Here is a 25788-nt window from a genome sequence, read left to right as displayed (position 1 = left end):
ATACCTTTTATTTGTGGTGCAACAAAGATGATAGAGTTGAAATTATACTGGTCAGAGAAATGATCTTTCAAGATAAAAGTTAATTTATTAAGTTCTACTTTTTGAAGTAGTAAGACTGAGTCATGTGCAAGTACCTACATCTTTTCAGTGATTAAAGATAACCATTTTAGCTTGCTCTGCTTTTGAACTGAGAACAGCAAGACAGTGGTACAGCAGCATAATGACAAGATGGGTATAACAGAAAAAAAGATGAGTAGGAAAGGGAGAGGTGAGCATGAAGCAATTAAAGTTTTAGTTGATCCTTACGGTGAAAAGCTGTTACCACTGACATGGTGATTCTTCAGCTGCCAGAGCACACATGCTGTTATTTTTACTCTGCTACAGTGGATGTTGTTATCATGCAGGAAAATATTTGACTCATCATGTCTTTGGGGAAGTTAATGATTTGGGCTATAACAGGACTTGTTTCCAGAAACAGGGACTGTATTTCTTCAGTGTTGTAGTGTTTCCAACTCAGTGAATAAACATTCAGAACACCCAGTAATTGATACAGTACTTACAGGTTACTGCTGCCTGTCCTTGCAAAATTCCTGCTGCAAAACAAGGCTTGCTTTTATTAAAGGGAACCGAGGGGAACAGGTTGAAGTGGATAATAATTTTGCTGGCTTGGAGTACCAAGAGGATTTGTTAAGTGTTTCTAGTGGCCTTACTGTGTCTTCCTGACACGTGAGATGCAGATTCCTGAAAGCCATACAAATGGGTGTGGAGTCACTGATTGCAACCCTGCCGTGTCTCTGTCCCTGAAATGGGTACTCAGAAAGGTGAAAGGCCTTCCCAAAAGTGAATGACTACAAAATGAGCCCAACAACTGTCACTTGCCTATGCAACTCACCACTGATGTATTTTTTTTTTTTTAATGTGTTGAAGCTGATTTAAATTCTGGGTTCATTTAATCCAGCCTTCAAAAAAGAGGTCAGGATGGGAGTAGTTGGCAGTCAGTGGTCATGCAGCACATCTGGGAGTGCCCCTGCTTGTAGGAATTAGTATGGCATTGTCTTTGAAAGGGAAGGGGAGAAAACACTTTGCCTAATCCAGGCTGTGTCAAAAATGAGGTGTCATACTGTGCCTTTGGTCCTTCCTATTCCTAGTGAAAGATCTGAACTTGGAAATGACTGTTCTTACCATTGCCACAGTGGGATTTCTATGATAGGATCAGGCAGCTTGATAAGGCTGAGAAAGGTGAGTTCACAGAAGCTCTGGAATTGTGTGCAAACACAGAAGTAATTCCCAGGAACATCCTGTACTGTACTTGGAGTAAATGCCATTGAGCTATTGCAAACTGATACAAAGCAGGAGAAGACCTGGGGTTTCCACTTTATGAATAGATGAGATTCCCATGCTGCAAATAATTTATTTTCAGGTAAATGTTAGCTAATGATCTGTAATATGGCTGTGACTTGAGTTCTTGCTGGCTGAGAGGCATCCTGTGAAATCTTTAGGAGGCAATAAATTCATCAATGGCAACCTGAAATGATGGAGTAAGTTCAAGCTGTCAGCTCTGAAACTCAAAGCAACAAGAGGTAGTCGTTGCCTTGTCTGCATTTATCTTTTGCTGCATCAATCCAAATCATTCAGCATCTTGACTTTGAGGGTTTGTGCATAAAAAAGTATTAATTTTGAGAACAGTCATTAGGTATAAACCCCAGGTCACCTTAGAAATATGAAGTACCATCTGGGAGAGTGTTCTGGTGGTGTTTAATTTTTGCAAATGTTTAGAGCAGGTCAACAAACAATGCACCTGAAAGTTGATGTTATTTTCCCATAATGGCTGTTTTAACTGGTAATGGTTCAAATGAATTAATTTTTCGAAGAGCCTTGCTGTTGATTCTATTCTTCTTCAGCCTGGAAAAGAGAGAAACCTTATCACAGTCTGCAGCTTCCTCATGTGGGGAAGAGGAGGGGCAGGCACTGATCTGTTCTCTGTGGTGCCCAGTGACAGGACCCGAGGGAATAACCTGAAGTTGTCAGGGCAGGTTTAGGCTGGATATTAATAATGCTGTTGTGATGCAGTCTTAGTTCTAGTCTTAGATTTTAGAGTAGTCTCAGCTGTTAGCAATTCTTGAGTGACACAAGCCAGAGCTGAACATCAGAAGTGGTTCAATTTATTGTTTTCCTTCTAGTTTGACACAGTCTCTAGAACAACTGAGATGGTAAGCAAGCTAATGATTTCCAAGTGATTTGATTTGATCAAGCATAAAAGAAAGACAAATACTGATGTTAATGCATTGAACTGATCACTCTCTTGTGTGGGTGAAGTATGGCTTAGTTTCTGCTTGTTAAACTGAAATCTCTGCTAACAGTTCAATAAGCCAGGACTTTCCAAGGTAAACAGCTCACTCATTTACTTCCAGAGATGTGCCCAGAGTGTGGTTTCTAGTGCTTTCCCTGTAGCTGTAGAGCTTAATACACTCTCAGGTAAAGCAGGAGGAGAGCTGTGCTTCTGTAGGCAGATGGAAACAGGTCTGATGCAGAAATCGGTCTCAGAAGCAAGTGTCCAGTATTTTACCAGCTGATGCATGCTGAGAGCTCCCAAAATGAGGAAATCTTTTTTCTGATGTAGCTGAGCAGGTTTAATTTGGTTTGCTGTCATTCTCTCACTTTCTGCTGGAGTTTTTGTTTTTACTTTGTGTGACCAGAGTGCTCAAACTGCAGCTCTCTCAAGAACCTGGATCTATGTGTGCTGCTGAGGATGTTTGTTTGACTCTAGCAGTCTTGTGTTGCTTATCTCTCAGTATATAGTGTCTGTCATGGCATCAGTTCTGATGTTTCTTCACAGCTGGGTAATATTTCAGCCTGTTATGTGGCTTTATGGTTTGTTTTTCTTTGTACTCTATGAATTCCAAACTGAAGCTGTTTGGAGAGAGTGGCGAGTGTTTTAGGTGTCCCTGATGAATTTTCAGAAATGCTCTTGTAGGGTTTCTATCATGCAGGAAGAAGAAAGGATGGGTTTTCAGTCAATCACCTTCCTTGTAAAAGTGCAGACCACGGATTTCCCTCCTCATGTCTCTAAGCTACTTGTTGTCCTTGAAATAAAGAAAAAAACATAGCCTGACACTGAAAATTAATGGCCAGGATATCATGGTGTACTGTGCTGCACGGGCTCATGCAGCAGGCATCTCTAAGCCTCTCTTCTTTCTGTGCTGCCTCATATAAATAAATATTCCTTAGGCCAATTCCCTTATGGATCTGTCTGGAGTGTTCATGGATCTGTCCCTGCTGATTTGAACCCTAATTCTTAAAGAGCAAATGTATATGCCCAAGTGCCCAAGGCGCCAGTTTTATCATCATCTGGGATTCACACAGACACTCTCTCCTTGTTCTTCAGCTTCTGCTCTGGAATAAGAGTAGCTGTAGGAAAAACAACTGAATCTATCCTGCCTCCTTGCTTTTAACAAGCAACTGCATTTCGATGAAGCCCCAGGGAGAGATTCCACAGCTATAGAACAGATGCTCTTTGCTCAGAATCTGGGGTTTTATTTCTTCCTTAGACATTTGAGCTGGCTGCTTATCCTGAGGTGTCTGCTTGTTGCTTCTGTTATAGGAGCAAAGATCCTTCCTTGAATTGGGAGAAAATGTCCTTCAGCACAAACATCAGTTTGAGATATTGTGGATGCAGAAAACTAGGTGGAAGTGTCAGTGCAGATGCTAAACTGGATTAAGTGATGACTGAAAATATGTGAAATCCTCTTTTCATCTGAGTGATAGTTGTTGCCTTGGGTAGTATTAATTTGCAAAAACATACCTCTTTATGTAGTCCAAAGAGATGAAGTAACCACAAGCTGTGCTTATAGAATATTATTATTTTTTCCCTATATTTCAACATAAAATAACAGGGGACATAAAGGAAACCTTTTTTTCCTAAGACATAATCAAATATCTATAAAACAAATGAAGCATGGGTTGTATCTTTGCTCTGAAATACAAATACCATGCTTTTATAAGAAGGCTTGGGAGCTGCTGGAGAAGGAAATCAATGCTGTATTTGAAATCCCCACGTTAGTGGTAGTCTGGTGGAGTTTGCAATGGTGTGGGGTGAATTCTGAACATGGTGCTGTCTATAAAGAGTCTCTCAGAGCTGCCTGGGGATTTATTGACTTTAGGTGCACTGGGCAGATTGATGGCAAGCTTCTTGCAAGGTAACTCCAGCCTTGCCTCCTGCTCTTGCAAACCCAGCTGGAGCAGCCAACTCTCTCTGCAGCACAAGTGGAGTCCAAGTAAGGGTTTGCTTTGGTGGGATCCAGCAATTACAACAAGGCTTTTGTGCACTTCCTGAAAGTTCTAGTCCTAAACTTGTCCCAGTCCTAGACTTTGTCAGCTCATGACAGTCATTTTCAAAGGATGCCTGGTAGTCTTTTTCAATATTAAGGTGTTGAAAAAGCTTTTCAAGCATTTTATGGATCTTTCTATTTCTGAAGCATCTTAAACCTCAACTATTTTAAGAATTTGTCCTGGATTTTTTCATTGCTTTTGGAGGCCTTTTTTCCTTTTAGAAGCAGCTTTCTCCTCATGTTCCCCTCACCCCTCACCTTTTGTTTTCAAATGACCTCCAGTAGAGTTGGAAATCTATTTGGCTTCTGCAACCTCCTAGTTGTGCAACCAAGGCAAATGCAAAATGCCTGTAGAATAAAACTCGTTTCTATATCTGCTTGTTTTCTACTGGCCATTACTTCTAGTTGTTTCTTTTTTAGTAATTACAATATTTTACAACTCCTCCACCTTGTGCCTTTTTTATATTCCTTTTCAAGCATTTTTATGCAAATGTTTAAATTCCTGAGTCATCTTGTGGAAGTGTTTCTTTGCCTTAGTTCTCATTTTTCTTCTTGCAACACCCTCACTGTGTTGCTCTTTTACATAAATTCATGCAGTTGTGTGCTCACACAGTGCTGTTGCTGGATAGGTGAAACATGCTAGTCTGAGAAATGAATTTTCTTGGAGAGATCCATCCCAGATTTAGCCAGGTGGACTTCTCAGTGTTGTTTCTGAGCATGCTGCCAAGTGGTGAAACATTGAAATTGCTATAAAGAGCAACAAATGCCCAATTATGGGCCACCTTTACTCATGTTGAATAGCAACCAGAGACCTCCCAGTGGTGTAGCCATCTCCTGCCTACCTGTTTGTGCAGCTGGATGACTTTTGGAGATAAGCTAATGGATGTATTGGACGTTAGGTCTGTGAGGGGCATTTCTAGACACAACCACATCCAGACATTGGTCCTGTAGTAGTAAATATCAGGAAAGGCACTTGGAGCTTTGTGGGAGAGGTATAAATATCCTTGGATGTGCAGAAATGATGCCTCTGCCTTGAAACTGAGCTGATGAGCTTTCAATGCTCTGGGCTAAAGGTGCCTCTGCACGTGCCTGGACTGGTGTCAGCAGCCTCCAGTCCTGCAGTTCAGTTCTTCTTTGTGCCTCCCTGCTTCTCCCAATCCTCTGAAAAGTGCCGAAGTATACCAAATGTACCAGGGAAACTGATGGAGGATGGGGTCCTAAAGGAAGGTGGTGAACTATGGGAGTAAAAATTGCTATTTCAGTCACAGCACAGAAAACAGTAGGTCCAGTTTCAGATAGTGCATGTTCAAGTCAGGTTTCTTGAACCCTGAGGCATCCTGTTTGTTGCTTAATAGGTATGTGCTACACTAAGGAGCTTTGCAAGGACCTGGCAAAATAAAACAACTGTGTAGCAGCACATGGAAGATCAAACTGATCCTTGGTGTATGAAAGTTAATGTACAACAGAAGGAAAAATGTGTGCTGTTTGCATTCTTTTTTACTGGCTTCAGTCCACAAATAACAAATGGTTTGCCACCATAAAGAAACATAATTGCCAGCAGGTTGTGGAAAGAACAAGGGAAATAATGACAGACACCCTCAGTGTGGTGTGCAGCCACCTGGAAGGCAGTGTGTGCTTTCTTAGCCTGCTGCTGACAAGAGTGTAGAGATGGAGGTGGAAGAAGCAGAAATAATTAGTGGTATGGAAAGATTTTGCTAAGAGGAGGTGTGCAGAGTCTGGGAGCATTTTACTGGAGAGAAAATGCCTAAAAGAACCACTGAAGAAAGCTCCAAAATGGATTGTGCATTGTTGGATTGCTGGGTAATGGAAGTATTAATGCTCTTCTCTCTCCCACCCTCTCATGAGTGCAGAATAACCCTTTCAGTTACGTGGACAGCCACTTTGTTTATTCAAGAAATGTGACAGGAAGGCCTCAGGATCCTGGGCAGCAGGTGAGGATGTTTGGAGGGGAAACATGGACACAGAAGTGGAATTTGAACCGGCGATGTGAGAGTGTTCCTGCAAGCAAGAGCTCCATCAGCACTGTGGATTGGCACAGCTCTAATGATTCTCTGAGATGTCTGAGATGTACCTGGTGTCTGTGGTTTTGTTGATTAAACCTCACAACCTCTGTGATCTGCAGCTTCTCTGGAAGTGGCACCTCCAGGTGCCACCTGGCTGATTGCTGCCTCCTGCTCCTCTTCTGACCTGGAGGGCTCAAACCAGGCTGAAAGCTCCTTGCATTTTGTAACTTGATTTGAAAAGTTCCTTATTTGACTAATGCTGTAATCAGATGTGGCTTTTTTGCTCTAAATTGCCTTTTAATAAAGTAATTTCCAGTTTAGAAATATGAGGGTAAGTGGTTGCAAAGGTTGTGCCTGTGGGAGTTGCTGTGCAGCATGGTCAATGCTGCTACAAGATGATGAAGGATGTTCCTACAGACATGTGAGAAGTTATAGGAAATATTAGCCCCAAGATACTTCAAGAATTGCTGACTTGGTTCATTGACTTTAGCTTGGTTCCATGCCAGAGAAGACATGTAACTTTCTTTGACTGTGTTTGTAATTTTTTTTGAGTGACGTGAGTGATTTTTTGGCAGATGGAGTTTATTAGCTTCAAACAAAAAAGTCAATATTTTACAGAACAGAATAAAAGGCCTCCCAAAAACCTCTGAATATTTCAGTGGCAATTGCAGGACTTTTTTGTTGTTGTTTTGCTTTTATATTCTGTGTAGGTAAGAAACATGTTTGTTTACACACTGTTGCGAAACAAAAGACATTTTCCTTGTTTCTGATCTGCTTAACAGGATAGTAATGGTATTTCTCTTTAGGTTTCTGTCAGCTTTGTTCCTGGTATACAAAAGAGTTAATCAGCCAAATTGCTTAATGGCACCTGAACACTTCTGTGATATAACAGCCAAATGAAGTATCTAATTCTACTAAGGCTTCTCTTCATGTCCACACAAAAGATATCACTTTTAATGTTTTGTTTCATGATTCATAACTACTTAGGAAGCAGTGTTCTTGGTGGTACAGTACCTTTAATAACACAGCTGTGTTGTGTATGTAATATGTGCATCCGATTGTGGACTTTGCTCTGGAGTACTGAGAAAATGAGATAAGAATACATTGTTTGGTGATAAACTTAACTACCCCTATATTAATAACAACTATATTGTCAGGGCTGCTGTATAAATCCATTTGACCTACTTCTACCCATAAAGCCACAATAACAATCTGTAATGCTGCTACATAAACACACTGGCTTCTCATGAAGAGTTGCTGTTAACAAAATTCACCGAAGACATTTCTTTATCATAACTTGTACTTATATACTGCAGCTGAAAGCTGCTTCAAGACTGAACATCTGTTTACAATTGGTTGTGCTTTATTACTGCTGTGTGGAGAGCATTGTGAAAGATATTTCAGCACTGTCTGCCTTGCACCATCTTCATGAGGTTTGTTTCTGGAAGCTGAGAACAGCCTGACCCCCTGATAACAAGGCTTGCCCAAGAGGGGTTGGCTTTAGCCACAGGGCTAAATTTGCTTATCAGTTCACTTGTTTGCTCTGAGCGAGGCAGGCTGACCATTAAATGAGAGTTTTAGTGGTGGAGGAGCCCTCCTTAAGCATCCTGGTGCTGCTCCCATGGGTGCTGGGGGAGTCATTGGCTGTGAGGACGGGCAGGGGCGCTGGGCTGTGGTACCCCTTGGAAAAAAGGGCAGGGATTGCTGGGAGCCATCCCTCTGAAAGTGTTCAGCCACGGTTAGAGAGCAGTGGTGGGCAGGCAAGGATGGGATGAGCTGCCTGGGGTGCTGGTGTTCACTCTCCTCAGGAGGAGTGATTGCCATGGCACAGCCTAAGGCAGTTCTGGGGGCTGAGCCAGCTGTTCTGGGCAAGCACTCCTCTCCTGTTCTCTCCTGCTATGCTACCTCACACCCTCCTCCAGTGGAAGCAGGATCACTATAAAACATGTGGCTTCTGCATCTACAAATTTACAGATTCCTTTTTAACCTCTTCAAAAGTAGGTTTTCACTAGAGTAGCATTTTCAGCTTTTTCTGAGTTATAGTAGAGGTGTATCACAGGAGCGTGGAAAGTATTTACTTATGTAATTTATTCCATAAAATGAAAAAGGGGTAATATAACTCAGAGCTGATGAGCTCACTATGCATGTTCTGGCTCTACTGAATTGAAATAGTTCTGTTATGTTGCCTGTAGTAGATGGTTCACAGAATTTTTAAAATCCATGGATGTTTTATGGCTGTAAAGTGCTTCAGTGCTTGACTAAGATGCTAAGACTCCTCACAGGAATGCAAATATCACCTAATATTTGTTTTCTTATTTTAGCACCCCATCTCTCTCAATAAACACAGAAAAACCTTTTATTTTTTTTTTTCTTTTTTATGGTGCGTACTTAATGTCTCAGGAAGAAAATAGCACACCACAAACCCAAGGAAATGAATTCATACATGACTGATATGGTGTTTCCTCTGGTTCTAGAGGAGAAGAGCTCCAGCTACAGAAATCTTTTCCCTGGTATGGCTGAGTGGCAAGTGTTGCTATTGTGTATGATGTGGCTCCTGCATGAGTAATGTCATTACTTGCTGTGCCACATGGATCTGCACTTGCCTGAGGTGAAAAGATTTGGGCTGAGATTCTTGGCGAGGTTATGCTCACAAGATCAAGGCTGAAAGTCAGAAAGGAGACACATGGAAATTTGTGCCTTGAAGGTTTTTGTAAGACCCATTGCTGTAGCAGCAGAGTGCCTGCGCCTTTAAGAACTGTGGAACAGATATTGCTTTTGCTCTGTGAATTCACTGTAGCATCAGTATTAAAGAACTTTGGAAAAAGCCTTTCATCTGAAAGCATGATCTGACTCTTGAGAAGCATTGAAAACCCTCAATTCCTTCTCAGAATGATGCAGACAGAGGAGGTGCTTGAGTGGCACTGTGATGGTGCCCACTGAGCTGTGTGACTCCTGCCATGGGAAGCTATGGAAACTAAAAGCTGAAGGAATTCATGGTGGTGAGGGAGAGACTGTCAAGGATTATATGATACAAAAATCCAACACTGCTTTTTCAGATGGTTTTAGTACCAAACAGCAGCAGTACTTGCTCCATAAGAAGATGGGCACAGCCATGTCCTGGCTTGGTGCTCTTTAATCAGTAGTGGCAACAGGCAGTGAGGGCAGGGACCCCTTCTACTTGACCTGATTTAGTGTTTAATTCTCCTCTGTTTAAATTAAAACAAGCTTAAAATGTGCTATTTCACAATATCTTGTTTAGCTGAGCTGATGGCAGTCAATTCCCCAGATCTTTGAGTGACTGCTTCATGATTACAAAAAATTGATATTGAGATCCCATCATGGCATTGATCTGTTGAGACGAGCCCTATTAATCTTTTAACCTCTCTGGAATTGGCAGGTTGCTGCCTCTTCTAACTCATTGCATTACAAAAATTGAGTTTCATGTTTAAGTGCTAAGTACCTTTCAGAGTACCAAGCAAAATGTAATACTCTCAAACTAAATATTTGAAATAAGTTTGGAAATAGTTTCTGTTGCTTCAATTACTTGTCATAACTTGGGGAATTACAGTTTCTTAAGGCATTGCTTCAGCTTTTCCTGACTCCAGTGGTTGAGGTCTTGTGTTTTTTATAAAGCAATGAAAGCATCTCTAATTTAACTAAACCAAGGTATGTGACAAATCACTGTACCTAAAAAACTGGTGGGCAAAATACTGATGAGGCTCTGAACACTTTCCTCTGAGCTCTCTATTGGAATTTGGGGAGCTGCAGACCTGACTGACAAATGGCTTTGTGTTAGGGCAGATTTTTGGAGATGGTGAATGCTGTGTAATATGGAAATGCACATGAAGAGGGCTGTCTCCAGCAATTTTGCAGACAACACACAAAATCTGTGTGTTGAAATGATTCAGCACTGAGCCTGTGAGACTTTGGAAAAGTCTTGGTACAATAGGAACAATGTAGAGGACTATTTTTCTTCTCCTTTTCTCAAGTCTCACATTCCAGGACAGACTGTGCTGTACTGCTGCATTTCTACATGGGTGAGCTTGAATCTCTCCTCTTCAAACACAAGACATGGTTTTCATCTGAATTGTGACAACCAGAACTGAGCAAGGCTCAATCAAGGGAGGCCAGGGTGGATGTGTGTGTAACTGCTGGGTTTAGGTAGCTGAAAAAAAAAGGCAGCAGTAGGAAAGGGAGGAAAGTGAAAAATGGGAGAGAGGAAGGAAGAGGCAGTGCCCACTGCTTCACTGCTTCCCCTCTTGCACAGGATTCTGTGTATCCTGCCTAACTCACCTTAGAGCAGTGCTTTTTCCCCTGGCTTCACTTCCAATTCTAGCACATTCCATTTCTGATCCATACTGTGCCCTGTTTCCTGACAAGGTATGATCCTTCAGCTTTTGCCTGCCAGCTGAGTTTTGATCCTGTTTTCTTGCTCATCCCTTCCCCAGGTGTTCATTTTGCTCCTCCATTGTTTTCTCCTGCAGAGATCTTCCCCATCCTTCTCCTTCAGTCTTATTCCAGATCTGTACTTTCCTTCTCTTTTCCAAGTGGCTTTTTCTACTCTTTGTCCTCACTGCCGCTGTTTTTCTCTTGGCTATAGGACTGCGTCTGTACCTGCTCCTAAGCAAATGTTTGCATGTTTGTGCACTGAAATGTGCCTGAGGATGCTTGAAAGAATGGTCATGTAGATATTTTGGAAACATCAGTTTCAGTATCTGACCTAGAAACTACCTCAGTCTGCCAGAGCAAGATGGAACAGCGAGTTGAATTTTATCTGCTTGGTGAAAGCTGGGAAAAGGGGGAAAAATATGCTGTTCTCTTTTTTTGATGCTTAAAAAGTTTTGGTTTTCTTTTTGCGCTATAGCGTTTGAACAGACTGTTCATTGAACCCTTCAGCATCCTGTCACCTTAATTTATCTGAAACATTGTGCAGCTCTTTCTTGTCTTTGTGCACTTGCAATGGCATCTAATTACTTCTATCCCTGGTGTGATAGTGTGGGTTTTTAAAAGTGAGACTTCTTTACTAGGTAATACATGTGACAGGCCAATTCAGGAGAGGAGAGAAACTGTCAAAATTGGTAGTGTGATCCTATCACTACTGTCTTTTGGGGTATGTTACCACTGGAGTGTGCTCACTCACACAGTCCCTCTGCTGAACCCCCAAATGACAGTTGTGCTTATGACCCCGCTCTTTTTAGGTCTTTACAGATCATCATTTTAGGAGCAGATATGGAGAACCCCCAAGATTTTTTTTTTCTAAGTTCCAGGAAAAGTTGCTTCCCTTTTGCACAAAATGCCTCATGTCAGGGTTCTGTGCTGGTTTTGTATTATTATAGATCCTATAAGTGAAGCTGAAGCTGTCATTTTGTGGTAGCTGTACCTTCAAGGTATTGAATATTCTGAAAATTGTAATTTAATGTTATTCTGTGGCACAGAATCTCTAATAAAACTGTGTACTGTGCAAAAAACAAGTACAAATAGGAGGATTTCTATATATTGGAAGTGCATTGTTCTGGTGAAGGGGTTGGCAGCTTTCCTGCAATATCTTTATGACAGAAAAAAAGCAAGGGGGAACTAAGAAGTTCTCTTTAAAGTTAACCTTCCAGCTGCTTGGAAATGTGCCTGGCATGGCTGCAAACAATTCTACTTATACATGTATGACTCCCACCAGCAGAAGAAAAGCCTGCCCTGAGGGAAGGGAAGTCACTTGTGAAAGCTCCTGGACTACAGGAAGCTGGAAAAATTTTCCATTTCCAAAGGAAAAACAAGTCACTAACTTGGCTGTAACTTATGGGGCATTGACAGAGGGTACATCAGTTTTTGCAGCATGAAGCTCAGCAAGTTCTCAGCCCTGTTCCTACAGGTCACCCTGACCACACACAGATGATTGATGTTATCTTCAACCTCTTTTCCTTCACATCAAGTGTGTCCTTCCCAGATGGTGCATTTAGAAGTCTTTTATGCAAATTATGGGTTTGAAGTAAAAAAAATCAGGGAATAAAGTAGTTTCTTGTGTTTCTTCATAGTGAACTTTACTTGCCATAGTCACTGAAAACGTTTTTTTCATGTTGCATCATTAACACTTTTATAAACTGTCAAAAATCAATGAACCTTTAAAGAATCTTTTTTTCAGCAACATGAAAACATTGATATGTTCAAGCCTAATTTTCAACTGCAGAAGGTTAACCTTTCAGTTTGGTTTTGTCATCCCCTTGAAAACAGATAGATAAAAGTTTTCTGATTTAAGGATCTTTTGTATTAATCTTTAAAAAATATGTTTACAGAAATTTTAGGTGATTTTTAGTCTGGTGTGTATATAGAGAGTAGGTTATTTTGTTCTTTTGTTGCTTTAAACTAACCTGTAGGGCATTGATTTATTCTGTGTGGTTTCCTAATAAAAGTTCTGTTCTCTTTGATTTAGGACGAAAATATGACATTCAGGGCAAATAACTTTATGAATCTTTTTTTTTCCATAACTAAAGTTTTGCTTTACCTGACATCCTGAACTTCATAGCTATTAATACACACTCAAGTGCTGGGTTCAAAGGAGTGACCTGCATGCTGAACTTGCGTTTTGTGGCATCAAGTCAGCTGGACTTGGTTGTGTTTCAGGTTGAGAGACTTCATATGCATGAAACAATTTACCAGGTCAAGCTTTGTCCTTGAGCACAAACCTATTTTTCATTCTTATGAATTTTCTTTTTACATTATACCACATCTCCCTGCCTCTGTATTGAGCCTTTGTCTATATTTTTATCAGCAAATGGTTAGAAATGTATAAATCCTGGGTTCAACCAACGATTTGGATTTAAGTCTGAAAAAATTCCCCTAATGTAACTTTGCTCAGGAAATGCATCTGTGTGGGCTGTTGCATTATCCAAGATGTCACAGACAGGAGGGAGTGTAGTGATGAGGACAGATATATATTCTGACCTGAAATCTCCTAGCTGTCATATTTTCTAGGAACATAGGGTATGGGTTCACTAAAGAAAGACAGAAAGGTCTGCATTTATCTCATCATTAGGTTTTTAAAAAAGTATAGCTGTACACTCTAATTTCCTGTTCAAATATTGTATGCCCAGTTTAATTTACCATCCTTGAGTAAATTTTATTTCACCAGCTCTAGTTAAACCCCAAGACATTTAACTATTATGAAAGCATATAGTTCATGTTTTAGGAAACATCAGTTCAGGTGAGGTTGATGCATTGGGGAGAGAGGGAAATGTCACTGATTGGTAAAAGCACTATTTTCTCTTCAGATGCAATTTCACAGTTCTTATATGAGGGAAATACTCTTTTGATTCGTGGAAAATAGAAATATCAGAAGTCAAGTTTCAGAGTGTGTCAGTGAATAGTACAAAGCAATGTTTTTCAGCAGCACTTCTGCTCCTTTAGAGAGAAGCCTGTATTTTTTTTTGAAAATCAAATTAAAGTGATTTGTTCTTTATCAAGATCCTTCCAGTTCTATCAAAAAGAGACATTCAGGACAGTTAGTGGTATTCTGATATTCAGTGGCAGCCTGCTGGAAGGTATGGGAGGGCTGAAGGAAAATGTTTTAGTTCTGTAAAGCCGCTGATTCCTTTGTTATGGAGACTGCACTGCATTTTTGATTTTGCACAGGTCTTCATAGGACAGTTTCTCCACCTTCCATTCTTTCTGAGCCACTTTGGCCTGCTCTGTGCATGGCATGCAGAAGAGGTATACACCTGCTGAAAATACAATTCCTCAGCTTATATTAGGGTTGTATTTAGTAGAGTAATTTTTCTAGGTTAAAATTGCTGAGTAATTGCTGCTGTGAGGGTTGCTTTACAATATTTGAGCTTAAGATTCCTATAGAACTACTGTGAGGTTTTTCCCATTGACATTGATACAAGAATCTCATTGCAAATAAAATTTTAGGCCTGAGATACATGCAACGCCTCTGAAATGACACTTTTGGAACTTTTCTCTAAAAAAAAAAATTAAGCTATTGTTAGAAGAAAAAGCAAGGAAAAACTGTTAGAGAGGCATCTTCCCCTTTTATCCTCACAAGAAAATGTTTGATGACTGTACTCTCTGTCCAGAGAACAGGTTTATGGAGCGTTTGCTTCAGCTAAGTAAAAATTGCAGAAGATGGATGTCTGTGTTTAAGTGGCTCACATTGTGGTCATGTTTCCTGATTCAGTATCATTTAAAAGACTCACTGGCTGCCTCTGATATTTCCTTAAGTCTTTATGTCATTGAAAAGGTGAACACTAAAGCAAGAAAACTGAATTTAACTCAGTGGGTGGTTTTAACCAGAAGTATGTTTAGTTTAAACATTCTGAAAATTCCTCTTCCCCCTTCCTCCGCTCTTCATTATCATTCTCTTTGATTTAAATGATCTCAAAGTGCAGCCTCATGTGTGTGTTTCCTTGCCAGGATATCCTGGGACTGTGAACCCAGGAGCAGAGGGAGATTTTACATAACAGGCAATAAATTCAGAGAGAAACGCTCTTGTCTTGTGAGCCATGCTCAGCAATAGAAAAAAGCCGACCTTGAGGTGATACCTGGTCATGTCCCTTTATTTATGGGGGGCTGTGGGTGGGTTGAAACCCCTGGAATTACAAGCTTTGCTGCTGGGCTTCCGGTGGAGTGTGCATGTGGAAAAAGGGCATTGCCCATCTTCCTTCCCTCGACCTGAAGATTTTACTGGTTTGGATTTTATTTCTCTGGTAGTGCAGTGTGGTGAAGGAGACAATCTTCCCCACAATAAAACTGGTTGATGACAACCTTCAGTATCATGTCAGAGACAAAAATGTAACACAAATATATTTGCAGTCCCCAAATGGCCATTCATTTTATTGTTGCTCACCCTTAGACTGAGGCACATGCTGCTGTCCTTGTTCCTGAGACACTGAAACTGGTGGTTAATTAATGTCCATGTGGTGCTGCTTTCTCCTTCCCACCATGGTCAGACATTCCTGTGAATGACTGTGACTGCATTTTCAGGATACATGCTGGAAACCCCTAAATTTGCAGCTCTCCATATTTTCTTTTTGTTTGCTTAAACAAACCTAATCTTCTTCCCTGTGTTCCTGCAACATCTATCCATCATGCAAGCTGAAGATCCAGCCTGGGCTTTTTGCCATTCTCTACCCCAGCCCTGATCCTCTGATGTTTCCTTAAGTCTTTGCCATTGAAAAGGTGAACACTTAAAGCAAGAAAACTGAACTTGATTCAGTGGGAGAATTCCCCCCCCCCATTCTGCATTCCAGCTGAAATCCAGTCCATGTTTTCCCCTATTCCATATCCCAGCTGAAATCCAGTTTGGGTTTTCCTCCACTCCCAGTCCCGGCCTTAATCCAGTCCGGGTTTTTCCTCCATTCTGTATTCCAGCTGAAATCCAGTCTGGGTTTTTCCCCTATTCCATATTTTAGCTGAAATCCAGTCCGGGTTTTTCCTCATTCCGTATTCCAGCCAATATATCCAGCTCTCGGTTTTTCCCCATTCCCAGTTCCAGCCCTGATCCTTTCTGGATCCTTATCTATTTCAGCATCGAGCCTGTCAAACCTTTGCCATTCACCTTCAGCTTAAAACAATTCTTTAAAAAAACAACTATAGGTTTATGAAGTGTTTTGAGTCAGCTTTATGATCTATGAGAAAACAAACCTGTTTTAACTTAGGGTGGGTGATCTTTGCCTTACTCTCCAAGGCAGCACAACATGGATAAAGGTTGGGTTGCTGCAGAGTTGTGCTCTCTTCTTCCCAGTTGATTGATATGTTGATTCCCATTAGGGACACTTGCTGGTGAGATACATTTTCACCACAGGTAGGGAGGAGGTTCAATATGCATTTTTCTGGTAATGCAGCTTCAGATTGTGATGTGCAAGCTCTTTATCCATTCCTTGACTCAGGACTTTAAAAAATTGTGGTTTTTACAATTATAGTGATATGGGATGTATGCTAAACTTAGAGCAGCTACTTAATTTACACAACTCAGTTAATCTACCTCAGTTAATCTTCCTGATGTAGCTTTACAATTTATGCTGCCCAATTTAGCATGGACAGCACTTCATTCCAAGTGTGTAATCTGAAATGATAGATGAAAAAACTATGTGCTGTGTTCTTTTTAAGGATTCTGAAGTTATTGATCGTATTTTGGCTTGTTTCACCTTTGGAATGAAGAGATTGTTCATTTTGTATATCCCTATGCTACTTTTGTCCTTGAAATCTGAAGGTTGTTTACAATTCCTGGTACTCAAATGCTTCCCTGCTGCTTCTGATGAGGAGGGTGAGGGTGCTGGGGTGGATTTTTTTCCCCTAGATGTGTTAATACAAGTAATAGAACCGACTTTCTGTAGCTTCTAGGGAAAGTGCAGTGGGTTTGCCTCATTACTCAGCTCAGTTCAGAAAGAACCTGTGCAGAGCAGAGGTAATTCCAAAACTCTGCCTGGCTGCATCTTTCCCTGTGAGCCTTGGGGAATGCCTGTGCTTGAGGCAGGTGCTGAATCAGGCCCCACTTGTTCAGCACCATGTGCTGTGGACTCTGTGTGTCCTCCAGAGACAGGATGCTGCTGCTGGAAGCCCAGGGCTGCATTCCCACCTGGATCTGACCTAGTCATGCTTTGTCCTTACCTAACACGTTGTTTTGCTGTTGTCTTTTACTTTTCTCTCCTTTCCTCCCCCACATCCAGGTTGGTACTGAATCTTTCCAGTGGTGCTTAACCTGAGCACATCAGTGCTCTGTTGACATCCTAGGATCTGTTCAGACCCTCAGCTTTGTCAGCAGCTCTCATGCTGCTAAAAACAGCCAGCTTCTAGTGCTTCAGTTTCCTGGCTTTTTCCCTCAGGATTTGACATCATATGTCTTCTGGATATTGCTAATGCCAGTTCTTTATATAGCAATTGCTATATAAAGTCAGGTGGTTTCTTCTCAGGTTTTTTTTTCTTTTTCTTTTTTTTTATGAAGTGGAAGTTGGATATTACCAGAAATCTTCTAGTGAAGTTCAAAAAGGCAGATATTAAGGGATTCATCGGGTATTTTTGCAAAGAGCTCATGGTGGGGAGGGCATATAGTAATATAAATCTTGCAACTTTCAGAACCAAAAATGCCAGCTTTTTGACAGTCTGATTATGGATGTCCAGTTGACATGGACACATGCTCTGATTTGATAGCGATTTTCATTGGAGCAGAAAAACCCTGACTTGGTGCTGAGTCACCTGGAGTTAGAGACAATTACAGGCTCCTCCATGTTGCTTTAGTGGGATATGAAGTAATTTGGGATAGGCCTGTCCTTGGTGAGAGAAGTCTGTGATACTTTAGAGGTGACAATCCAGGCATCAGCTGAGAAATTGCTGTTCTCTTAATTAAAATCCCACCTTTCTTCCATGGTAAACTGATGGTGATGGTGACTTTGGTTTAAAATGAATAAACACATAGCCTTAACCTTTGAACAGAAATGCTTTGATTGACATTTCCATGTCCTCTGTCTGCCTTGCCTTGACAGTGTAGTGTTTGGGATAAGAGTGTTTGAAACAGAGTGAAGTGAGTCTCATCTCAGGAGAGCAGAAATAATATTGCTGTATGGAGGTGCTTTGGGCAGTCACAGGTGTAGTTGATACCTACTTTTAAATTAAAGGACAATATTGAGGAAAAAAGTACTTTGTTCGTGCTAAAATCTTGATAGCTTTCTTATTTAAGTGTAGATATTTAAATCAAATAATATAATATATTTATATCAATATATATAAATAAATATAAATAAACCTGCCTTGAATAACTGTAGAGACTTGTCAGGTGGCTCCTGGCTTGTCAGGGGCTCCCAGTCCTGGCTCACCTCCTACGGGATGTCTTGTGTTGGCTCAAAATTGTTCCAGAGTGAAAGCTCTGTCCTTGAGCCAGACATCTTGCTAATTAATTATCTCTGCTTTCTAAAGTAAGTGCCTTCATGTAATATGGAATAGTTGCCTGTGGTTTCTAAAACTTGGAAGGTAGATTTAAAGCCCTTTATTACCAGAATTCTTTCCTTCAGTCAGTGCAATCCAATCTGCCTTGATCCATCTTTAGGTTAAACTATACAGGTTTAACCTGTACCTATTTCTGTCCTGCTAGTTCAGTGAAATATGGTGAAATGACACATTTCTATTTGAATCACAAGGTATAAGCATCGGATTTTTATTTTCTGCTTAATTATAGGTGATTTTTGTCCACGCTTTTCTGCATTTTCTGGTGCAAAAAGCACGATGAGAATTAAATAATAATAATAAAATCCAAATTCCCTTAACTACTTTTTTCTTTCTATTCCCTGGTATTGAGATGTACCTTGAGGCCTGAAAGAAATAAATGTTAGTGTCATCTAAGCTGACAGGTGAGCTATGATGGAGGTGTCAGGTAGAAGCTGCTGTTCCTGTTAGTTATGTACAAAGTCAGATAATCTGGTATTTGGGGAGTACAGCTTGTGCAAAAACTTTCCGCAGTATAATGAGATAAATCAAAATAGTCTTAGACCTTCAGCAGTCCCATTTCCACAAACTTAGAAAAGGCAAAAGAAGACAAACTGCCTGATGATGGGAAGAGGTGGGTGGAAAAGCATTTAACTAGAAGGCAGGAGATAAGGATTTTTCTGAGCTGAACAATAGGATGTCCCTGTGCTCACGGAGTGGAAGGCAGCCTTGCAGCAAGCAAATGCCTGACTTACTGACCTCAATTAACATTCCCTCTGTTTGTGCCAGGAATGGGTTTTGCTCCTCAAGCCTCCTAGGTGCGCATTAGGTGAAGAGCAGACAAATGTAAATGACCTCATTTTATCACTTGGACGGTGTGAATGCCTCAGAGCCCACCTTTAGCTGAATGAGAAGGCTGGAATGAAGAGCTGTAGCTCTGTGTGCTCCATGGGGAGAACTGTACTCCTGGGCTGTCCCAAATTGCCCTCTGTGCTTCACAGATCACGTAGGAACATCGAGTTAGAGCTCAGCCCAATGCCAGTGTGAATTTGCTCTTCATGGCCAACCCTGAATTTGTGTATTTTAAGTTATTTTTTTAAATTATTTCTGGTGATCTTTTATTGGAGAGATGTGTTTCACAGTGAGATAGCAAAAAAATCCCCATAAATCCCAAACTGGGCGTCTCTTTGCCTCTGTAATTCATGAGGAGAGACTGTACCTATAAATCACAAAAATGTAATAACTGCAACCAGATAGAGCACTTGTGTAAACTTGTAACCTAAAACTATAATCTTTGGTGGGCTAAAATTCAGGTTAAATACTGTGCATATCACCATTACATGAATAGACTGGCTCTGACAATAAGAAAAATGAATGCAAGTGCAGGGAAGGTCTTGAATCAATTTTCAATCTGCTTTTGTCTTGGTAATGCTTTTAACTGAAATTACACTGAAAAGTGTATAAATGTATTGCTGAAATATAGGTCATCTCTGAAAACTACCAGGTGGTAGCTTAGCTTTCTCTCATCCAGCTTCCGTATATTTGGAAGAGCTGCTTTTTTCTTTATATGCAAACAGTTAGTTTTGGTTGTAAAATATTAAAATACAGCAAGGAAATTATAGACAAATTTATTTTCCACTATGGGAATGCTGCAGCTGCACAAATAACTTGGATTCGCTCTCACACTTTATTTCTGAATTATTTTCAACCCTCAGCCACAATTACTTGTTTCATTCAGTTATTTATTTAATATGCCTTTAAGTGGGTAAAAGAATTATAACAGGTTTCCTTCAATCTCAGCCTTGGCAAGTCCCAGAATTCTTAGCTAGAGACCCATGCCAGTGTATGAAATCCCTGCTAACCATGGTTTCACAAGTCCATGAACTTTCATTATTTTATTACTTTACAGATAATGAAGATGCAGACAGAAGTTAAAAATTAGTATCTTGCTCATGGATCTTGATTTTTCTTCCAAATACTTCCTTGCTTTCTCTGCCATTTCAGCTTATGCTGGACCCCAGCTTCTATTAAACCTCTCTAATAGCCTTTTCTTTTACCCAAGATTCACATTTTCTGTTTGTACAACAATTGCAGGAAACTTAATTTCACTTAGACTTAATTTGATCCATCCAGAAGGATTTATTTTCAGTTTGGATCATGAGAAAGGACAGAAAGAGATGCTTTCAAATTGCATCATATATAGAAAGGCTCACTGTGCAGAAAGTCTTGGTTCCAAAGGATATAATTTCTGTCATGGCTGATTCCCTCAGGTATTAAATACCTTTCTCTGTTGCAGTCCATTTGCCTGAGTGACATGGAATATCATCTTTGTTAGGACACCTCACCCTCACACTTGATAAGGGTCACATACAGAGATAAAGGACTGTGGTTTTCTCCCAGTTGAGTTGTGAATGCCTGGTTCCTTAGCAAGTAATCCCAGCTGGTTTCCTTACCCTCTAATTCCACACTCTTGGGTCTGCTGTCCCAGTTTACAAGGACAAAAGCTGAAATCTTTTCATGTCTCCTGCAGTTCATTCAGGGATAGGGATCAAGTCATGGTTGTCTCTTCTGTCTCCCCTTCTAGTTCTGATGATGACCTTGATGATGGCCCTGAAAGTCACCCTTTTGATGGTCCTGCTTGTTCATCCTCTTTACTCTGCCTGTCCTGCTTGACTCTTTCTGGTAAAGCTTTTTTACTGAGTGGCTTCAAAATTCTCCACTGCTATAATCGATCTGGAGGGCAGAGAAGGGAAAAAGAGGGGGGATAAAACAAAAAGTGATGCACAATGCAGCTGCTCACCTTGTGCTGACTGATGCCAGAACCCCCTTCCTGAACCCAGGCTGGCCACCCTCCTGGGTAACTCCCCTCAGTTTATATCCTGGGCGTGATGTTCTGTGGTGTGGAATATTTCTCTGACCATTGGGTCACCTGTCCTGGCTATGCTCCCTCCCAATTTTCTTTTGGGCACCTCCTCAGTGGCAAAGCATGAGACAAGGGGAAAAAAATTGTCCTTGACTTAGGATAAACATAACTTAGCAAAACCCCAAAACATCAGTGTGTTATTAACACCACTCTGAATCCAAAACTCAGAGCTGTGCCAGCTATGAGAAGAAATTAACTCTATCCCACCTGCAACCAGGACAATATCCACCCCTGCTCTGCCACCTGAGCTAGCTGTCACATCATGTCCCAGCCTGGGAATTTTGTTTGGTTTTTTTTTTTTGTATATATACAAAATAGATATAGACATTTAACAAAGATACAGGATTGTTTATCTCCCTCTTTGGAAAGCTGCACTCAGAACACCTCTAATGACCGTGGCATTCTGCTTAATGAGCAAATGGAGCACTGGGCCATATCTGATAATGAAAAGGAGACAAGCTTAATTAACTTAGCACCCAACTAATCAGCAGTTAATGTAGCCCTGAAAATTGATAAGTTATTTAGTCTTGGAGGGCTGGAGTGTGTGTAGAGAAGGAAAAAGCTGGCGTTTTTAATACCTTAAGCCAGAAGCAAATAGAAATGGCCAACAGAAATTGATGTGACCTGGAGCTTTCTGTCAGTGGCATGCCCTTGATTCATGCTCTCCTCAGCCATCCAGAAGTTGTTTATAACTCTAGAATGAAGCTTTGTTAGCTGAAATCCTGCAGGCAGTTTCTCTGGAGGATCTGTTGGATTATGAACAAAACAGCCCTGCCATATGTGGACCAGCGAGTTAGTTGGATTCACACTGAAATAAACCACCTAAAACAGTGTTTTTCAGTTTCCCCCATGTGAATATCCCAGAATAGCTTCTGGGATTTTATTCAAAGTAAATATTAAGTTACAGTGCCTGGCTGGATACCTGCAGATATCTCTGCCCTGATTTTACTTAGATACAGACAGTGATTCAGAACTAAATATAAGATAATTTCTTCCAAAATCTTTGCCTCTCAGTAGGGATTTTTCTATTGCTCAGAGGAATGACTTAGTATTTGGAACCCAAACAGTGATGTTTGAAGAGGCCATCAATTTAGTTCCCTGCACCCCAAGGGATAATCGATGGAAATCTTGCTACCACTTGTTCATGTTCAGAAATCACAGGTTAACAGAAGACTTAATACAGCAAGAATTCTCCTGTTCCACTTTTTCCATTTTATGAGAGCTGGGCTTCTTTTTGGCAAGTTTTTTTCTTAATTTTGAAATGTTAAATGGTTTTCACACAGCATCTTGATCAGCAAGTAGCAATTAAAAGGATTTTTTTCCTGAGCATTTTTATATTTATTGGAAGAGCAGAGAGCTGAATGAAACAGTGGCTATATGCCCTGAATCAGAAGAAACAGCAGCAGTGCTTGGATGTTGTTTCCATGGCCTTTGAGTTGCTGCTTTGCCCCTGATTTTAGCAGCAGGTGTCTTTAGAGGATGCTGGGCTCACCACACTTTCCACTCCAGGAAAGCAGTCCAGGGGAATTTCAGGCCTCCCAGTGGGATGGATGGGAGTGGGGAAGGTGAATCCTCTGCCTCCATGTCAGGCCTGTGATTCCTTGCAGATGTAAATCCCTGCAGGTACGAACTTCTGCTTTCCTGTTGTTGAAAAACTGAAGATCCTACACAGCCTTGATAATGGGAAGCCACTGTTCAAATGCAGAGGGAGCCTACATTCAACTTTCTCCTTTGTCTCTTTTCTTCTGCTTGCTGGTGCTGTCTGTAAACATCACCACAGTCATACAACAATGAATTTTGTTTTATAAAACAAAAGCAATTTTTAAAAATTTGTGTATAGACTAGAATACTCCTCTCAGCTTTTGATTTATTTTGGTGCTATGACCTACCTACCTTCAGTGCTATGACCTACCCTAAATATATTCTGTATTGCTCCAAATAAAAATCCTTGGTCAGCCACCCTCAAACTTCATTTAAATTGGCTTTTAACCTGATCACCCTATACCTCATCTAATGCATCAGCTGTGAATCTTGATAAACTTCAGAGACTTGGGAATTTGCTTGTGGAACAAAGGGGAGCTTTGCCCAGCTCCTTCTGCAAAGCATCCTGTAGCCTTTCAAGTGACAGATTTTACTTGGCAGTGCTGGGTTTCTGTGCAGTCAATAACGTGTAACAAAGGTATTGAGAAAACATCCTGTCCTTTAAGATGAATGTTTATTATAGTGATGTCTGAGATTCCAGCTTTTTGTCAGATCAGAGCTGCAAAGTGTCCATAGACACTGACTGAATTGCTAGCAGGTTTTGTAAAGAATGCTAATGCAGTTGTTGTGGCGGTGGTGATCTGAGAACAAAAGCAAGGCCAAGACTGCATGCAGAAACAGAACTTTGAGACTTACTGATGACTAGCTCTTTCTTGTGAATTTTCCAGACTAATGCATTTCTGTTATTGAAAATATTTGGAGCCCAGACTAGGGATTTTCTGTAAACACTTGTAAATATGAAAGTTGCTTTAGGACAGACCTTGGGAAGAATCCAGATGCAGCCTTGGTGTTGCAGTTGTTATTCTTCACCCACTCTGCTTTGCTAACAGTGGCTTTAGCCAAGTCCCAGTGGATGTGGGAAGTGCTGGGCACTTTGTTCTGTATGCCACTGAGTTAAATAATGTGTGTTGTGGAGAAAGGCACTAAGGAAAACACTGAATGGTTTTTCTTAGATATTCCTAAGGATCTTTCTCTCCAAGTATTCTGTAGTGAACACAGTGTCCATCCTGCTCAGGGTGGTGATGGCCTCTCACCCAGCTGTGCTGCAAGTGCTTGCTGTCCCCATTGCTGGTGTTGAGTGTGCTCTGCCAGACTCTCTGGATCCACCCTCAGTGGGCATCAATTTTTATCCTTAGGGTGAAATGGATTATAAAGGAGGAATCTGTGTGTTGGTTTTGGCTGTTTATTACCTTGCACAGCCTGAAAATCATGTTGGTTTCCTGTGATATCTGATGGTCTCAGATTGGAGGGCAGCACCTTCTCCTTCACTGCCACCAACATCCAGCTGTAGCACAGCTGAGCTGCATCCTTCTGGAATTTCCATGGGGCAGGAGGGCACTGGGCTTGGGTGCCCAGCTGCTCTGGAGCACCCTTGGGAAGGTACCCAGACTTAGCCTACACTAAGTTTGAGTTTCCTTGCCTTCCTGTGAGGCTTTCTTTAATGGAAAGGGAAAGTAACATCTCAAGGGAGCTGTGCCTCCTACAGAGACAAGAATACAGACACCAGCACCTCTTGGATGCCTTCAGCTGCTGAGCTCTTCTTCTGCAGCAGCAGCTGATTTGAGATTAGAAATCAGATCTTTCTCAGATGGACTGATAATGAGGTGAGAATGATTGATTTTTCTTGTCTCTAGGAGGACTTCCTTCTTCTGTGCTGTGGAAAAACCCAAATATGCAGCCAGCTCTAAGATAAGAAGTAGGGAGGATGGGGTTTTATGCACTGGTGTGCAAAAAAGCCCTCAAATGAACACCTACTCCTGAAATGAGTGAGTTCAATGGTTACAGAGGTCTGATAAGGACTGAATGATAATTAACACTGCAGTATCCCAGGCTGGATTTGAGAGCACATATTCTCTGTCCCATATGCTTGGCTCCCAGTAATATGGTCTTTCTGTTTGCTTCAGTAAAATGAGCAAAAGTCATTTCAGTACCAAAAGAGCCAACTCTTCAGAGGCAGCCCAGTTGCAGAGAGTAGTTTTTGTAAGTATGAAATCTTATTTAGGAAACTTACATGCAGTATCATTGGTTTAGAATCATATCCAAACATGTAAACATGTTTGAGTGTGTATATATAGATACAGTTTCTGTTTGCATAGCATGGCTCCTGAACTCATGTTGTCATAATATCACTTCCTTAATAAAGGGGTCTTTCATATGAGTCTGCACCTTTCTGTATTAACTCAAGCTAAACATCTCTGATTAAAGGGTGTAATGTTAAAGATGAGTTCCCATAAGTCCTTAGTACCAGAATAATCCATCCTTCTGTTTGTGTCATACATTTGTGAGAATTGCCATTTCCAAGTCTGGTCACACCTTCCCGTGGCTGCACACCTGTTCTGAACCTCTTCAGCTCCTTTCAGCTGATAAACTCCCAAATTTCCAGCTGCAGAATTGCTATTAGTTTGCAAATATTGCAGTTGTGACTTTGTGTGGGGTGGTAAGTGGCTTTTAGTTGATTGGAGGGGTAATGCAGGGAGGAAGCTCTTTTCTGTTTAATATTTCTCAATAGGTTGTTTCCTCAAAGGTAAGTTTTTTTAGCATAAAATACAGGAATTTGCCTACACAAAATGTCCTATTAATTTAGAGGAACTAAAGATGGAAAAGACTCCCACTTCCATTGTGTCTTTTATTCTGTTCCCTAAATGCCCCGGTTGGATTTCTAATGAAATATTTCCTCTAGCTGTCAGGAAAGTTTACACTGGGATCATAACTTTCTGTTTCCTAGCAACTCTGCATCCTCCTGCTCATAAAAGAGGTTGGCTTATAGTTTTAATTAGTGTAATTCTAAGCCATGGCCAATGAAGAGCAAATGCTGTGGAAGAATAAATGTCATCCATACTTTAAAGAG

The 25788-nt window shown here is 40.9% G+C and overlaps 1 protein-coding gene across 2 annotated transcripts in view; it reads left to right on the top strand.

Annotated features, from left to right (window-relative positions):
* Positions 1–25788, top strand: part of POU1F1 (POU class 1 homeobox 1) — a 134844-nt gene that overhangs the window by 19076 nt on the left and 89980 nt on the right. The gene's annotated exons all lie outside the window — the stretch shown is intronic.

The sequence above is a fragment of the Zonotrichia leucophrys genome, chromosome 1 (genome assembly GCF_028769735.1).
Source record: "Zonotrichia leucophrys gambelii isolate GWCS_2022_RI chromosome 1, RI_Zleu_2.0, whole genome shotgun sequence".
NCBI lineage: Eukaryota > Metazoa > Chordata > Aves > Passeriformes > Passerellidae > Zonotrichia > Zonotrichia leucophrys.
This window is presented reverse-complemented; position numbering and strand designations above follow the sequence as displayed.